General features: G+C 51.1%; 1 long non-coding RNA gene across 1 annotated transcript; it reads left to right on the top strand.

Moving 5' to 3' along the window:
• Positions 1 to 528: 528 nt before the first annotated feature.
• Positions 529 to 3,378, top strand: LOC136022384 (uncharacterized). Its single transcript, XR_010616146.1, has 3 exons — positions 529 to 640; positions 871 to 2,340; positions 3,258 to 3,378. It is a non-coding gene; the product is annotated as an uncharacterized LOC136022384 (long non-coding RNA).
• Positions 3,379 to 17,740: the final 14,362 nt, after the last annotated feature.

The raw sequence follows: 17,740 nt of genomic DNA, 5'->3' as shown, positions 1-17,740 counted from the left end.
AAAGCAAAGTGCCTATTCCAGACAAGCTACTTCAGCAATGCATCTTCTGAGGGAACATTTTGCTTGCATCACGCAGTCTCAGCCTCCTTAACCCTGGATCTAACCAACAGCAGCAGGTTTGTCCAGGAAAAACGTGTTTTGTTCCATGTTTTATTACACCAGGACTAGGGAATCGTCCTCAAGGGTCAGTTGGTTTTAGGATGCCATGAAGCAGCAGTGATACAATGTGAGGTCCAGGCTCAAGCCTGGATTATGAAGCTGGGCTTGTGGGTGCAGGGAAATCAGGGGGTCAGGTCAGCAAGCCCTGGGCAGGACCAGCACCTCTGGCATAATTTAAGGCAAACACAGCTTAAGATACCTTAATGGAATGGGAGCTTCTCCCAAACCCGCACCCATCAGTGCAGGGCAGCACCTTTGCTGCTCAGCTGAGCTTAATTCTGACTTCAGCTGGACCAAAATTGACTGGGAAAGAGCTGAGGCTTTAAAAGCAGCTTGGCAGGGAGTGAATGCAGGAGCTTTTGTATGTGTTTTAATGGGGGGTTGGCAGCAGTAACCTCGTATCTGAGTGTGTTCATGGCTGAAATGAGCTCCTAGCTTCAAGAGGGATGGAGAAGGCACCTGGAATGATGGCAGTGATGAGGTAGGTCATGGAAGTGGGGATGAAGTGGGTTTTAAAGGTGTTTTGCAGACCCTCATTGGGTGCACAGGGCTGTGGAGATGGGACCCCAGAGGTGCTGAGCATGCCAAGGTGCCTCATCAGATCCTACTGGGGCCCAGAGCACAGCATGGGATGGAGGTGGAGGGGAGCAAAGCTTGATGCTCTTTTTTCCATCAAAATAATACAAAATTCATGTGTTTTCCACATTGCAGGGACCTGCTGTCTTAATCACCTGGTGTTTGTGTCTGAATCCTCTGGGATGCCCTTGGACCTGCAGCTCAGAGCAGTGATTGAGGGATGTGACTGAAGGGCAGCTCCTCAGAACCTTGCAGAAGGGGGCAAATCTTCCAGCCTAAAGAACAGTGGCAAAAGCTCCTTCTTTCCACATCAAACTGTGCTCCATAACCCATAGTATGCTTTGAAAGGGAGGGGGAGAAAGGTGGTGGCAGGGTATGGGCAGGCTGGAGCTCCTGGTTAGCATTATTTGCCATTGATGATCTGCAGGCTGGGCCACGATGCATAATTCATGTTCCTCTTGGAGGCTGCCTCCCTGTCTGGCACCTCCCGCTGCAGCCGGGGTGTGCTGGGGCTCCTCAGAAAAGCAACTTGGGCATCTCTGTGTGCGGTCTCCTCGTGTTCATGTGAGTGTGACAGCCGGGAGAGCCTGCTGCTAAGTTTATCCCTGTGTGTGCCACCTTGGTGCCTGTCCTCCCTGCTCACCCCCGGAGCTGCGATGCTCCATCCTTTTCCCAGCACTGCAGAACTGGGGCTGCACATCTCCTGCTTCCTTCAGGAGCAGAACCAGCTTCCACCAGCTCGGGAAACAGCCAAGAGCTTTTAACCATGAAGGAGAGGAGCTGTATCCTGGTCCCAGGCTCTGTCTCCTGTCCTGACCCTGTCTGGCCTTGGCCTGGGGGTGATGGGGATGCAGCCCTGGTGCACACACAGTAGAAGGAGGTTGGGAAAAGGGAGAGAGAAAGAGGAGCCGGCAGCCTTTTATCCTGTGTCCCACTTGCAAACATTTTCTAAAAGGCCAATAAATAATTAATAGCAGTTATAAGCATATTGCAGACACGGGGAGTTTCTGCTGCAGATGGTCATAAGGGTTCTGTCAGCAAGCTATCGACTGGAGACTGCACAATCAGTCCTCATCGACTGGCTGTTCATTAACACATCTATTCATTAACTCTTTACGGTCAGGGAGCAGGACTTTAATGGAAAAGAGTGACTGCAACTCCTCTTTGTTATTTGGAGGCAATGCTGTGTCCTGAGCAGAGAAAGAGGCAGGAAGGATGGAAGGGGAGCTGAGCAAACCCCGGTGCAGAGCTGGGGTCTGAGCCTCCGGCTCTCTCCCTGTGTGCCAGGCACCATGGAACAGCAGGTAGAGCTGGTGTATCTTCACCCAATCAATTCTCCTGTGCTTAACTTTGTCTTCATGGAGTAGACATTCCATCACTAGTGATAAATATATCCTGCGCTGGGTAGCACCCAAATGTTTCCAGAGGTATTTCCATAGCTCTGCCCTACCAGTGCACATAGTGGCTGTTACCGGTTTCTCTTCCAGGCTCACTAATTGCTACTGTGGAGGCTCACTGCTGGTGAAGGGAGCTAAAGGAGAGCTCAGATGGTTCTTTCCCAGAGAGCAAGAAGACATTGATGATTTATTTCACTCTCTCTCTAAGGTAATTATGTACCTAGGCGGTCTTAAAACGCGTACTTCTTTTCTCTGGCAGACCAGAACAGCTTCTTTGGTTCCAGTCTAGGAAATAAATATGTATTTACACACTATATTAGGATGGGTATGACTTTCCCGGAAGACTGGCATAACTCTTCTGCTCTGGTATTTCATCTAAACCTGTGTTTGCATGTGAGCTTGATGTATATAGGGCAGGCTGGATGGACCACAGCAGCCTGTCAATGGCTGAGCACAGCTCGAGGAGCTACGTGTGAAGACGCGTGTGTGAGTGTGGGTTTAGATGATGCACACAGCTTCCTCGGGACGGGCGTGTGGCACCCACAGCTCTGCTGGAGGAGGAGGAGCAGGCGATGTCCTTTCCTCACTTCCAACTGCTCTCAGAATGCTCAAACTCAGCATTCAAATGCCAGGCCGGCTCCAGAGCTGAGGGTGGGGGTGAGGCTCCAGGAGAGGTCACCAAATGTCTTCTTAATGTAAAATTTGCCATTTGAGCCTTCTGGATCATTACACAAAGCCCCCTCCAGCAAGGCAGCAGGGCCGTCATCCCCACAGCATCCCCAGCCTCCATGGATGCAGCTCCCAGCCGGGCTGCTCGGACCCTCTCCATCCCCCATGGAACAAGGGCCCCTGCTTTCCACCAAGGTTCTACTCCTGACGGGTTGGAACTGGGGGAGCTTTAAGGTCCCTTCAACCCAAACCATTCCATGATTTTATGAAGGGTGTGGGAGGTGGGACTGGGCTCAGCTACTGGTTATTCATTTTGTCTCTCTGCTGAAGGAGCTGTAGCTTCAAGAAATGGGCTCTGCCTATGCTGGCTCCTTGAGATGCCTTGCCCTGGCTTTTAACAGTGTTTGGAGGACTCAAGCCCTGCTGACATCCCTTCTCTTACTCTTTAAATTTCAGCCCAGGTTTGTCAGAGCTGGGTCTGTACAACCCCATCCTCATGGAGCCATCTCCATCCCATCATCCCAACACCACAGTGACTCTGCTCAGCAAGACCTTTCCATGTGTGCCTGGTATCAGGCAATGGCTGTTCCTGCTGGCTTTAAGGGAACTGTCTAATCTCCTTTAAATGAAGCATATGATAGGGTTTTGGCTAGACTGGGACCTTGGGCCTTAATCTCTTTATGCCCCACTTTCTCAATCTGAAAAATAGTCATTATCTGCTTCATGGGGCTAAATTAATTTCCCATCTTTCATTGATGCTCCCTTTGGCAATCACAGGTTCCATTCTCGCAGATATTTGCATGCTGCTCAGCACTTTGTGCTCTATATCCATGCACATACACAAATCTAAACCTCAGGGACAAAAAACCTAAATGCTGCCATGGCTGAGACAGGATGTAAGCAGTAACGGGATGATAACAGAAATGCAGTTCAGGGATTCAGAGGATTTGCTTCATGGAGAATAGGCTGAGTTGCATAAAAAGAAGGTAAGAAACTCGCTTGAGTTAAGAAGTAATGAAAAGAATAATGAATATCAAACAGGATGGAAGAGCTTAATGAAGAATTAACTTTTTCCAAGTGCAGCTTGGGAGAGCTGATGTGGTCAGTGCAGGGGATGAAGAGCAAAACAGAGATTGGTTTTAACCCCTTCAGGAGTGTCGGGGCAGGGAAAGGAAGAGTAAGTGAAGTTTGTAGGAGAAAAAGGCTGGTGTGTCTACGGCACTGCTCTGCAGGACATGGAGGGGTTAGGGTTTGGGGGCAAGCTGTCAAATGTTGTACGTTTTTGAGGAGAACCGTGATATGGAGAAGGGAAAAGAAAACCTTCTCTTAAAATTACCCAGGAATGGCCCTTTTCATCCTGATGGAAGAAGCTGGCAGGTTTGGGTCCCCGGAGGTTCAGCACGCAGGACCTGGAGGAGGTTTTGCTTCTGCACCTGCCACTTGCACATTCAAACACATGAAGATCCCATCAGGGATGATGCAGTGGTGCAGAAACCTTGGGCAGATTAAATCGTGTTTCTATCCCAGCGTGGCTCTGTCAAGCGATAGCGTTTGAAAGGCTGCTGGAGCTCCGGCTCCAGCAATGTTCATTAAGATAAAATCAAAGACAGGCCCCTGCTCTCTGCTGCCAACGAGGACTTGTTCCATGCAAAGGTAAATAAATAAAAGCCTTGCTGAGCCATCCTCATGGGAAGCCAGGGCTTTGACATCAGGGGTTTCATTCTCTCCTGCTGTGGCCTGCAGAGGAAAAGGACAGCTCGGAGACCAGGAAGGACAAGAGAAAGCCAAGAAGTTCCTGAGCAGCATCAGGCAGGTTAAGTCTAATTCCAGGGCATTGACTCCGCTCAGCTCCTTGGGGAATGAAGGGAGTGAAAGGAAAGGAGTTAAAAAAAGCAAAAATAATTGAAAGGAGTAATTTAATTTGGGAGGAATTATTCTGCTAATGATTTATGGCTTCATTAATGACTGATTGAACAAATGGCTTCTAGTTTTTTGAACTTACTGGGAATTAAGGCTTCTGGCTGAGAGGTTATTGGGTGTCACAGCCACAGAGACTCGCTCCTCTCCATTTAAATACTTAATGATCTCTGTCTTTCTCCCCTGCAATCAATAGGATCTAGAAGCAGCCAGTTTGTTGCAAACCTTCTTGGCTTCACAAAAATATGGTGTGGTGCTTCGAAGAATGAGTAGGTGTTGGGTAATGTGAGGGCATGGATGCTGCAGAGAGGTGCTGTGCAGTGCCCTGTCCCTGGGTACCATGTCCCTGACCTGTGCCTCTGCTTCACTTGTGCTTTTAAGAGACCCAGGTCCTCTACTCCTGGGAGGGTCTGGTTGGACAAAGCTGACCCATGCATGTGTGTATATTTTCCTGATTGAATGCACATCCATATAACTCTTTGGTGTATCTGTCAGGAGCTACGGCTGCAACACAAGAGGGATGTGGACCTGCTCAAGCAAGTCCAGAGGAGGCTACAGAGATGCTCTGAGGGCTGGAGCAGCTCTGCTATGGAGCCAGGCTGAGAGAGCTGGGCTGGTTCAGCCTGAAGTGAAGGGCAAAAGGTTGAAACTGGGTGAGCTTTAAGGCCCTTTCCAGCCCAAACTGTTCTATGATGGTTCTGTTTTATGCATTAATACAAGAAACAAACACCCTAAAGGCAGGCTCAGACCAGGGCACACATCAATATGGAAATCTCCTGATTGCAAACCCCTGTGGGCACGAGGCTCCCGAGTTCATGAAGTGATTTAATATTCATCATCCACCATTCCGCACTCGGGTGCCTGCAGGCTCCACAGCAGTGTCCTTCAGCTCCCTTCAATTAAACACCCTCCTCAAGTTCAGGCCCTGTTAATTGGTCTCAAAGCTGCTTAGTGCCATGATTGGGGTTCTCTGCCTGCTGTTGCTGGCAGATGCGCCAGGCTGCGGCTGCACCGCAGTGACCTGGCTCGAGTGTGGACCAAAACGCCCTGGGTCAGGACAACTGAGACCAGGTCCTGGGAAAGGGCTGCAGGAGCAGCAGGGGAGCATTGAACCAGCCAGAGAGGCACTTTCAAAGCCTTGAATCCAGGCTGGAGCGTGGAGCAGGTTTGGGCTGTGATGTGCAGGGACAGGGGTGCGCGGGCTGCGGCAGCATCCTGCCAGCCGCAGGGGTTTTATCACCTACATTAATGAAGGTCAAACTGCCTGTCAATCACAGCTCCTTTCCCCTTAGTTTAGCAGGAAGGTGGGAGAGCTTGAACCGCAGCCTGACCCCGTTGCTGCTGGGTATGAGCTCCATGCAGATGATTTGCAAACACATTTAAGGGGTTTTGTCTATTTGCAGGAGCAATATCAATTTGCAGGGATGAGCTCCATTACCATCTCTCATTACTTTTCCTCGTGTAACTTCTGTCAAATGAGCATTTCTTTTGAAGGGACTGTCAAGGGGAAAATTGCTTGGCCCATGTGTGTGTGTATGGCTGTTGTCATGATAAAATAGCAAAGATATTTCCTTTCCTCCTATAAAAGGGGAGAATTCCCTTTTGGGAAGCAGAGGGAGTTGGTGGGGGCGTCGGGGGGTGCTGAATCAAAGTGTCTTTGGCAAAGATCTTTTCTGCTTTTCCCACAGCCATAGCTGGCTCCTCAGCCGTGCTGGTGGCTCCGAGAGCAGCCCTTCAGCAATGCCCTTGTCTTCCTCACTGTGCTGGTTCTGTGCCACTGGCCATGCTGGGGGTCAGCACTCACCCCGGCCACCAGCCCAGCAGGAGCCGGTGACACCGACCTGGCCTTGCTCAAGCCACAACAGCGTGCTCGGATGTGGGGATGCTTTTGCAATTCAAACCATCTCCCCCCTCCCTTTGCTCCTGGTCTCAGCGGAGCCTTGGAATTGTTTGTGCACTCAACATTGCGTGTAATTACGGGCTGGCTGTCTCGGGAAGCAGCCCTCGGTGTACTCAGCAGCATCACCTTCTGATTTCCACCGCAGCACTTACTAGGCAGACAGGAGGAGAGACAGGAATTATCCAGGTCTTACGGGAGCCGTACATCATGCTCAATTGTTTCTATGCCCTCCATTAAGCTGGGGCATGGATGTGTGGGGTGATGCAGTGCTGGGTACCACAATGTGTCCCCTGAGGCACAGTGTTTGGTGGCACAGCTGTGGTCCAGCCAGCCCTCAATGGCCTTCTGGGGCTCTGGCCTCCCACAGGAGCCCCCCTGCTCACTGCATACAGCCTGTGCTGAGTCGTGCTGCTAGCACCAGTGAGGAGGAATGCTGGCAAAGGGGGGCTATGGGGGGGAGATTTCCCATTTTGATCCATGAGCCAAATTAAAAGATAATTTTTCCCCTCAATAAACAAATCCCCTCTTCCCCTTCCTGCTTAGCTGAGACATCTGCTCCGCTGAAAAGAGCTTGCACCACAGAGAGCTGCCTCCTACCGTGTGTCCTACTGTCCTTTCTGCCTGTTTTCATTTGCATCTTTTATAGTTTCTTTGGATGATGCTAGTCGGGCTCCTTGCTCAGATGTGCTCGAACTGCCAGGGGTTTTACATTATGAAATGCTGTTAACCTTTTGCTATTATTTGTCTTGTACGTCCCCATATAGCACATACAGCTCTTGTTATCAGAGAGGGAATCCTATAGGACTGCTATCAAACAGTGACTGAATGGAGCTGATGGAGAGGGGGCTTGGTGGCTCTGTAGTGGTAATGAGCAGCTCGGTAGCTCTTCAGTCCTGGGGGTTAATGCCTTTACATGAGGGAAGAGCAGAAATGCCATGAGGGCCGGGTTTAACCTGTAACTGGGAGCCCAGCCTGAGACTCAGAGGCAGGATGGGAAGAGACAGACTGATTCATATTGCCATTGCCATGCCCTGGTAGCCAGGATGGGCAAGGTCACCTCCAGCTGTCTGCACTGGTCTGTGCTGGTGTCACCAGGAGTGGTGCCATGCGACATCCCCACCAGCACCCATTGACCCCAGGCTGGGTGCTTCTCCATGGAAACGCCAAGGAACAGCCTCGTCTCTATTTTAAACTGCTGATTTTTGCCAAGGGAAAAGGTGGTTCTGGCCCATGGAAAATGCAGCTTTATTTCAGTTCACTTTCCCAAATTCCCCAATTCCCTCGTTCTCCATTCCTTCCTCTTCCCAGGTATGAAAACTGCTAGAAACCAGCGGACCAGACCTACTGTGTGAAAGCCATCGTGTTTTGGGGGAGCAACGAGTTGGTGCAGGGGGGTGCTCCCAAAGGAGGCACTGGAGCAGCCCCTGCCCAGGCAGATGGAAGGCAGCAGCTTTGTCATTATTAAAATTAGTGCACCCTTGAAATCACGTCGCTTTTGGCTCCACGAATCGCCGTGAGAGGAGCAGCAGTAACGTGAAGCAACCGGGAGGAATAAACAAGTGGCACAGATGTAAATATTATATAATCTGCATTTCCTAAAATATCCCTGGCTTGGCATCAGGAGTTGGGTTCTGAGGAGAACCAGAGCAAGGATGCTGATGGCAAACAAACAATCACAGCAGGCAAATAGTAATTAATCATTCTGTAGATGGGTGTTAATGCTGGCACGCAAGCTCCTTGCCAAGGTGCTCTATGTCCCGCCGGGCTCCCCGTGCTGCTTGTGGGGTCTCTGGGAGAAGTGGGGAAACTGAGGCGCACGAGAAGTCTCCTTGGCTCTGATTTTTGTCCTGCTCCCATGAACCGGCTCTGAGGATTGGAAGAAGCTCTTCCCTGTGAGGGTGCTGAGGCGCTGGCACAGGGTGCCCAGAGAAGCTGTGGCTGCCCCATCCCTGGCAGTGCTCAAGGCCAGGTTGGACACAGGGGCTTGGAGCAAGCTGCTCCAGTGGAAGGGGTCCCTGCCCGTGGCATGGGGTTGGAATATCTCATCCTGCTTCCCTTTAAAACGCTGTATTATAGGAATCTTGAGATTCCCTCAGGAATCAAATCAGTGCCAGGTCAGGTCTCATACCTGAAGTCAGGGGGTAACTGCAGAGCACCAGCCTGCTTTGTACGTGTATACATGATAAATGCACCCATGTATCAGTGCATTGAGCTGTGGCTGCTCCTGGGACTGGTGGTGCAGCTCAGTGTGGGGCAAGGGGGCTTCTTTAGCTCCTGGGGGCTTGTTCCTATTCCTCTGTTTGGAATAACACAGAGGAGAGTTACACAGGACCTCAAAGACGAGCCACAGGTCACTGCAGGGTCATTGGTGGGTGACACCAGCGGGTTTTGGGTGCTGGGGCTCTCCTCGGAGCACCAGGCTTTCCAGAAAAGCCTGGAAACCCGGAGTGGAGTTGGTTGTAACGTGACAATCCCTCTTGAATGTCCCACGTTTGAAGTCACATTGGAGAGACAGATCCCATCTGGTGAGTCAGAGCCTCCTCCTGTCAGCGGGTACCTGCAGGGCCGCCGCGGGAGGAGTGATGGCTGTCCCACGCAGTGACACATCACAGGGAGATGTAAATATTGTCTTTGAGTTTTTGCCTTCTGAAGCCTCCAGAAGAGAATTATTTTTGTTTCAGTATGAAAACAGGAGCCAGGCTGGGAGCGCACGAAGAGCACTGATGGATCAGCTGCCACGGCCGCCAGAGCAGATGGATCAGCCCTTCCCGAGCAGGCGGCGATGGGGAGATGCTGCTGCTGCTCCCCATCTCTGCCCCCCCCCCCCCCCCCCCAATCCCTCCTGCCCCTCATCCCACTGGAAAAGCTGTTTGCAGAGCACCCGACCCCGCTCTGTGTCCGCAGCGCATCCTGCCTGCGGCAGCGCCGGCTGCACTGCGGGGCAGGGATCGATATCCCAGGAGATCAGCTCCGGCCCTTCTGCGTGATGGGGATTCACAGCGCTTCTGATCAAAGCCCTTCCTTAATCTGGAAGACAGCGGTCGATGGGAAATTAACTGTGCTTTAGAGCTGATGGCTCCAGCAGGAAAGGGCTGCGGCGGGGGGGTGGACTCATTCCCTGCTCTGCGGAGGTGTCAGGAGGGGTCTGGTCCCTGCTGGCTCCATCCTATTGCTTCTTTTGCTTTTTTCTCCTGTCTGTCTTCTTTTTCCATCATGCTGCCGACTGCTCCTGTTCCAGGAGGACAGCGGGTGGGCGCAGCCACGCTGCGCTTGATGCTCTTCTCTCATGCTGGTGCTCCACTGCCCTGGGGAATGTGGGGAAGGGAGAGGAGATGGGGGGAGGTCAGGACGTGGAGTAGCATTGGGGGATGTGGCTCCGCTCCCTTCCCAGTGTTCCTTTCTCACCCACACCAGTTACAGGTTACAGCAATGCTGAGCCCAGCCCCAGCCCTCGCCACCGCGCTGGTGATGCTGGGGCATCCGAGGTGGAACTCACTGGTGTCACACCAAGGATGAGCCTCATGGCAGCAGGGACAGGTTTCCCAAGTCTGTCTCAGGCTCTGGGTATCACTCGCATCCCACAGGCTCTATTCAAAACCAGAACTGAATATGATTGTCAATCTCGTGTTAGACACGGAATTGCTGCACATGAAATAGGCGACAGACCATGTTCCCCCAAGGCACGGCCTTTATCGTACACAGCATTTAGCATCAGAAGGAAGGTGAAATCAAAAGAGTAAAACTAAGTACATGGTTATAGACAGCATAAAATCTTTTGCAAAATTGCTCCAATTGCCTTTGAAGTTTCAGCAGAGAAGCGATTTCCTTTTGTGCTGTTTCTGGGTTGAAGGGAAAAATCAGCGTTCTCCCCAAACCAGGTTGCTGCTGTACTTTTTATAAACACCTGCCATCTCATCAGTGCCACATTAAACCAACATTTCAGATTCAAACCAACTACGCGAGTGGATAAAGGTGGCAGTGACGGCAGGAATTAGAAAGCAGGGCGCGGGACTGAGGCAGCAGTGATTTACGAGGCCCAGGCAGGAACAATCAAAGGCATCAGATCACTTCTTTGCTGCCCTGCGTGAGCCTATTTGCATTTTGTTCCTGACGGCTGGATCTTAAAGCTAAATTCTCACCCGACTGGTGAGTAGATGCTGCTCTTTTTGTTCTTAGATGAACAAAGCCATTAGGAAATGGGTGAGAAGACAAGAATTGCTGCCTCCATGGGCTGTCGGGGGGTTATGCTCATGTCTAGTGCTGGGAAGTAGCAGGATGTGCTGGGCACTTCCTGACCCTGCACAGAGAGATGCTGATGCCATTGATCACCCTTAAACCATCACCCCTGTCCCATCCCAGTGGGCACCTACAGCTCCCTGGTCCTTTCCATGCCTTTCCATCACCCAGCTCTGTCTTTCCTCTCCTGTCCCCTCCTGCATTCTCCAAGGGGCTCCCATGCTGCTCATTTGGAATCTTCCACAGCCCATGGGATCCAGGGGTTCTCCCTGGGGACTTCTCTATAGTATTCCGTGAGCATTTCAGGGGCAGCCCACGGAGCTGAGCTGTGCCAGTGGGAAGGGGGAAAGCCAGGATCTTAATGCATTATAAGCACCTTAATGCTTAGAAAAGGCTGATGGCCAGTGGGTGTAAATCACCAGCACCGCTGGCTCCTGCGGACTTTATGTGCTGCTGTGTATAAAACCTGATCAATAGACTCGTGGGAAGATACTAAACAGCCTTGTGTGACCCTGCTGGCCTCATGCTGGTGATGGGGCTTCGGTGGCAAGATGCGCTCTCCTGCCATCGACTGCTGAAACATGGCTCTGGGATGGGGATATGGGAGCTGCTTAAAGAGGGGAAGGATGTGAGGGGTGTCCGGTTAAAGAGGAGCCCTGGAGCCTGCTCCCTGTGGTCCCTCTGCAGCTCCACACTGTGAGCATCAGCATTTCAGAGCCTCTCATTAAGAGGCAAAGGCAAATTCCATGTTGCCCTCTCTGCCATAACAGAAAATAGAAACCCTGGTCTGGGGCTGAGTCACAGGTTGGTTTTAGGGGGGTTCTCAGCTTTTCTTTCAGATCTGAGTGATGTGGAGCATCATGCCCTGGTTTTGCTGAGCCCTTGGTGATCAGTGCCTTCAGCTTCAGCCGATAGCTGGGTTTTACATGAGCCTCAACTGAGCTCACCTCATCACAAACCTCCCTGCTCCCTCAGTTCATCAATATGGGCAATATTGACAGCAAGCGCCTGAACCTCCCTCTAACCTGACCTTTGTCAGAAAAATGACATGTGGAATAAAATGGAAGGTAATGAAACCCAGCAAAGCTTCCCTTTGCCAAACTCCACCGGAGCCGAGTCCTGGCGTGGTCCCACCGACACCGGATCAGTGATAAGGCTGTGCAGGTGGAGCTGGTTTACTCTGGGCCCCTGGGCCCCTCATGGCCAGACCCTGTCCGTGTCCCTCACCGTGAGGACTCGCTCCCGACAGTCGTTCTTGCTCTGTGTATGCAACACAACTTTCTCCTCGCACAGGAGGGGACACTTTGGGCTTTTGAAATACGAGGCATGTCCGCTGCTTGGTGCAAAATGCCTTTCACCTTGTGAGATGCTTGGACAGGGGAAGTGAGCAGGAGGGATGGGGTTTGTTCTGCATCCACCCCCTCTCCACTGCTTCAAAGTTCTCTTTCATGCAGAGGCAGAAGCCAATATTTGTTCTTCAGGCTCCCTCATGCTCCTGCATGCATTTCAGAGAGCTCTCCTTTTTACCTGCAAACAAGAGGAAAGCGGCTGCTGTCCCTGTCCTTTTCCTCCCCTCTCATCTTCCTCCTCATGTCAACAGCCTCTGAGTTAAACAAAGAGGCAGGGTTTTTGCACTTGACCCTCCCATCGCTCCAGGGCTGGAATAGTGCTGCAGGGACCAGCTTTGCTTCAGCTGATGTTGCTGCAAGATGCAGAAAGCAAAGCAGGATAACCAGATTAACTAGGGAGGCAGTTCTCTGCTTGCCAGCATCCCCTTCCCTGGTACTGGAGAGCAGAAAGGAGAGCTGAGAGCCAAGAGGGGCTGTTTGCCCCTCACTGCTGCCCCTCGCCTCTGATAGGGGTCTGCTGGGTACCCATCTCTTCCCTGTATCACCTAACACACCTCCCTGGCCTGTCCCCCCTCTTTCCACCTCCTAATGCTCATCCCACCTCCACCACTCACACACAGAGACCAGGTCTGCAGCCTCACAGCATCAGACACTTCAGAAGGTCCCTGCATTTCAAAGGACCAGTGGGGAAAGACACAAAGTGCCCTCCCTGGAGTCAGTCTTTGAACTCTGAGCATCAGTGGTGGACCACCAAGGATGTGAGCTCAGCCTCTGGCTCTGCCACCCGCTCCCTTTGAGCAGGAAGAGGGAAGTATTTAACCGTGGGTATAGCTGAGCATCACACAGCCCTTGATGTTGCTTGCAGATGGGGGTATTTCAGTTCAGAGACGCTGACCTACCCGGTTCTGCTGCCCTGAACATAGAGAAAAGCTGTTACAGGATTTCTCCTCCAAAATGCCTCCGAACAAATGTTCTCATTAAGCCCAGCAGCGCCAACCCCCCCGACAGTGGGAGGACTTCTATTCTTTCCCCTAACAAACATACTCACCAGTGGAACCCACCCTCATCTGCAGACACAAGGAAATTCATCACACTGGCCGATGGTGCTCAGCGGTTTTGCAGATAGAGACAGCAGTGGACACAAGAAGGGTGCTTAATCAGTTGCTGGAGCAGGCTTTGGTCTCTCTCCCAGCTCTCACACACATGGGCAGGAGCTGTGAGAGGCACAGGACCTTGAATACCGAAGCAGCGCTTGAGACAGGTTATATAGCACTTATCCAGGAGTAATGAGGATGAAGGTGCAGTCATGGGAGCCTTTGTGTGCAATAAAGGGAAATTTATTCAGAAGGCTCCTGGAAAGTCAGACACGACCGAGTCGGCCTCAACTACTTGTTTTCTGATCTCAGTCTCTGGATGGAAAACATTTACACCGCAGCAAGGTGCTGCATCCCCCTGAAGCAAGAAGTGCCCCCAAGGAGGGCCTGTTCTGCATCTCCTTTCCTAACCTCCCACCCTCTTCAATTCTTCATCCCTTAACCTAGCTCAGTAGCTGTCATCCCGCACAGATGCTGGACAAAGCCTTACGATTTGTGCTGAATCACAGATGCTCCAGCCAGGAGCAAGGGATTCAGTCATGCCTCTGGAAGCGGAGCAGTCCGAGCTGATGTGACACCCTCCTGCCCGTTCGGCTCCCGTAAGGAATTGATGCGTCCTTTCAGAGGTGCAAGCGGCTTTTGCACTGGGTTTTGTGATCTGTGCTCAAAGCATGACCCAGCACGCTCCTGAAGCTCAGCACATATCCATGTATTGTGGCTTTTTTGTGGGTGCTTTTAATGCAGTTCCACTGATGAGCCCTAGATCAGTTTTTCTTGCTGCTGAAGCGCTTTCTTATCTTTGAAGGTAAACGCAGATGTGGCCGGGTTTCATGCTCCTTCTCTGTCCCCACTCCTGGCTCGGTTTGTGGAGCTCCCCCAACACCCACCAATGGTGTGTTGCTGGTTACACACTTAAATGCAGGTGAAAGCAAACCTGCCAGGGGGAAGGTGTTTGGCTCAAAGTGGCTTTTCACAGCAAATAGGAGGAAATAAAGGGCAGGCGGCTCTGTCAGAGGCATAAATGTTTAATCAATTCTTGCTTAACTCGGCAAGCCTTTCTTGGAGAGAAAGTTTGCAATTATTACCTGGATCAAGACAGCTTAATTAAGCCATTAGGATGGAGACTTAACAGCCCTTGCAGAGTGAGTGGCAGGGGTTTAATTCCAGAGCTGCTCATGCATGTAGGAGTATAATGGCTTGGGAAAAGACAACTTCTTTCCTTCTTCTTCCTCCCCAAACACCACGACCCGCACATGAAGAGGTTGGGCCACATCCCCAGCCACTGACAGGAGTTTTGCCTGGACCGGGGTGCAGTAAATCACTGAATAAATCCCTGTCCTCAGCCTTCACCAGCCCGAGACGATGGCTCCATGGCGGGCTCAGTGAAGATGGGACATCTCTCAGACCATCCTGTGGCTCCCTGGGAACCACACAAGTGAAGAAGCCAGCGTCTGGCTCCAGGGAGTGCTGCTCCGCCTCCGAAATCCACTGAAATGGGGCTGCAGCTCTCCAGTGTTTTTCAGCCAGCACCAAAGTACATTGAGAAGGGGCAGCCAGGGTCGGGATGCGGAGTCAAGGGGCACAGGATGCACGCACTGGACATCTGCCTAGTTTGGATGCTTTCTCCATCTGTTTAGGGAGACCGTGGGTATTTTGGCAGCAGAAACACCCTCCATCACAGCATCCCGAAATAGTATTGGAAGAGAAATGTCACTGCAAGCTCCCCACCTCCACCTTGATGGACTTGACTCAGTGTCCTATGAGTAAACTATCTCAGTGTCATGGCCGGCAGTGCTACACGGCACCGCTCCTCTTGCTGCTGCTATGAGGAAAGCCTGCCTTTCGCAGGATAAACCTACCAGGTTTGTAAGCTCCTTAACCTCCATCTCCAGTGACCTAGAAACACCACAGCTCCTTTGGTGTCCCATGTGCTCACATCCTCCCCTGCCCACGGATGGATTTGACAGCTCCTGATGCTCAGAAGGCAGGCTAAGCCCGAGGCTGAGCTGAAGGAGTGTAACATGTCTGAGGAAAGTATAAAGCTGAGTGATTTTTGACTTGGGTCATAAAATCTTTATGGTAAGTAAGACAAAACCCTTGAGGCTTGAAATTGTAAAATTCTGGTTCTGGGCTGTTGGTCCTGGAAATTAAATTCCCATTCTGCAGTCTCAGATGTGCCTTACACAATATTCAGTGATACCATCCATGAGCTAGAAGTGATGCTCACCAGCCCACTATGTCTACCAGGAGGTAACAACAGCGGCTTGCGTGGTCCAGCATTCGTTGGTCCGGAGCAAGCACAACAGAAATGATGGGTTTGGAGCTCACAGTAAGAATGATCAGGGAAGTGCTGCACCCTGAGAATAGGGATATTTCCCCCTTGCTTCCACTCCTGCAGTTAATAGCATGAATCCTCCAACACATCCATCTAAATGTGTCTGACAGAGAGGGCTCCAGCTTGGACCCTGGCCAGTGCTAGCGATGCTTTCGTTGCCTGGATGGCTTTTGAGGTTGCCCTCTGCCTTCTGGGGTGTGATCAAATGGCAGCTGAAGTCAATGAGGCTCTTACTAAGGACAATTCCGCACACAAGAGATGAGCAGAAGAACAAGGAAGGAAGTGGGTTTCCATTTCAGAGTATTAATTTAAACCACTCCCTTGGGGCTGCCCCTTTAAGGGAAGCTAAAATCGTATTTAAAGACTGCAGGCACAAAACACAGCTTTTTCTTAATATCTCTGGGTAATTAAAACCTGGCAGTGGGGGAGGACGAGCACAGGTTATAAATAGCATTGCAATTTAAACTTCTCCTGCCCCTTGAAGTTTCTCCTTATTATTTTTTTAACAAACTTCAATCTAGCTACCATAGAGCTGCAAATTAGACCTAGCGAGGTCCGGCTCATGTGAGACACTGCTGACATGTCTGATTTGGAAGATGATGGGTTGATGGAATAACCTGAGCTCTGTGGGCTGGCCGGAAAACCACAGATGTGGGAAAACCAATCTTGACTGGAATTGATGCTTTGAAAGCAGTGAAGATAAGGCTGAATTAGCTGGGATTTCCAGCCAGAGATACCCAGACATGGTCCTACCTTTGTCATGGGCCCGAAAGCCATCTTCAAACCATGCCCACTGCATGGTCTAGACCTGAAGCAGGGTTGTGCTTCCTTGCTGTGGGCAGGGGGCAAAGTGGCTGGCCCAGGGCTTCTCCACCAGAAAGCTGAGAGGTTCAGACGGGGGGAGACAGAGGTTTTAAGCAGAAAATTCAGGACTTACTTCAGCAAATAACAGCCCTGCTTGGAAGCATGAGCAAGAGCTCAGGAAGTGACCACCGCAAGAGGAGGCTGGCTCCCAGTCACACCACAATGGATGCACACCCAAGGTTCGCAGAGACTTGTGTGCTCCAGGAGGGGACAATGCAGGAGCTTCCCTGCCTCAGTCCCTCCGTTCCCTCTGGCCTGACTCACATAGGAAAGATCAGCCCTGACTTCAGCAGATAACGATGAAGTCTCTTTAGGCTCCCCTGACAGGAGCCCACTTGAATAATCTATAAGACGTGGTCGATTCAATAAGGGAAAAGCCAACAACGGCGCAGCAGCCCGAATCAATGCTCAGTGGCCGCCTATTGTTTGTTTCCTCCAACAGTCCTACAGGACAACTCCTTCCTCACGGCTCCATCTCACCTTGAAAACCCCACAGACCTTGTCTGCAGGGAAACCTGAAAGAGAACACTCCGATGCCCATTGACTGCCTTGGGGGGACACCATCACCCGCATGCATTCATCGTTGGACATTCCGCCTGGAAATAAACCATCAACTGTGATTTGTCACACTGAAAATACAGCGGCGCTTTTTAGCCTCCTTTCCCCCTCCTTCCACTGACAACAAAAGTGGGTGGAAGTCAGAATTGCTGAGCAAAAATATAATGCATGGACAGAAGGAGAGGAAGCAACCGGCCGGGATTACAATTTATTGCAGACACCGTAGGAGGCGGATGCGGCTGCACATGAGGAAGCTGCCAGGGATGCAGCTACTGCGCAGAGCTTCTCATTTACTTTCCTTTATACTTTGTAAGTAAATAAGCTATTCAGTAAGAGTTGGCAATTTTCTCACATGCAGCCTCCGAACAGCTCTTTTTGATGAGTAGTAATTCCAGCGTTCGCCTCGAAAAACACTGCACACAAACCCACCCAATCTTCCACACTTTATATATGACTAATGGAAAAGGTTTATTCTTGTGAGAAATTGCCCTTAAAAATCACTCCTGCACATGCTGAGCTGTACTGAAGTGGGTATTGTGCTGCTGAAACACCCCGGCTCGTTTTGAGATCACTTTGGTATTGATATAAGCCAGATGACATCAATGGGTTGGGGAGCTCGGGAGAGCTGTGAAATATCCATCCCGTTGGCATTTGTCTTCCTAAGCTGCACTGACTGGAAATACCAG

The sequence above is a fragment of the Lathamus discolor genome, chromosome 15 (assembly GCF_037157495.1).
Source record: "Lathamus discolor isolate bLatDis1 chromosome 15, bLatDis1.hap1, whole genome shotgun sequence".
Classification (NCBI taxonomy): Eukaryota; Metazoa; Chordata; class Aves; order Psittaciformes; family Psittacidae; genus Lathamus; species Lathamus discolor.
The sequence above is the reverse complement of the archived record's forward strand: the minus strand, read 5'-3'. Positions and strand labels throughout refer to the sequence as shown.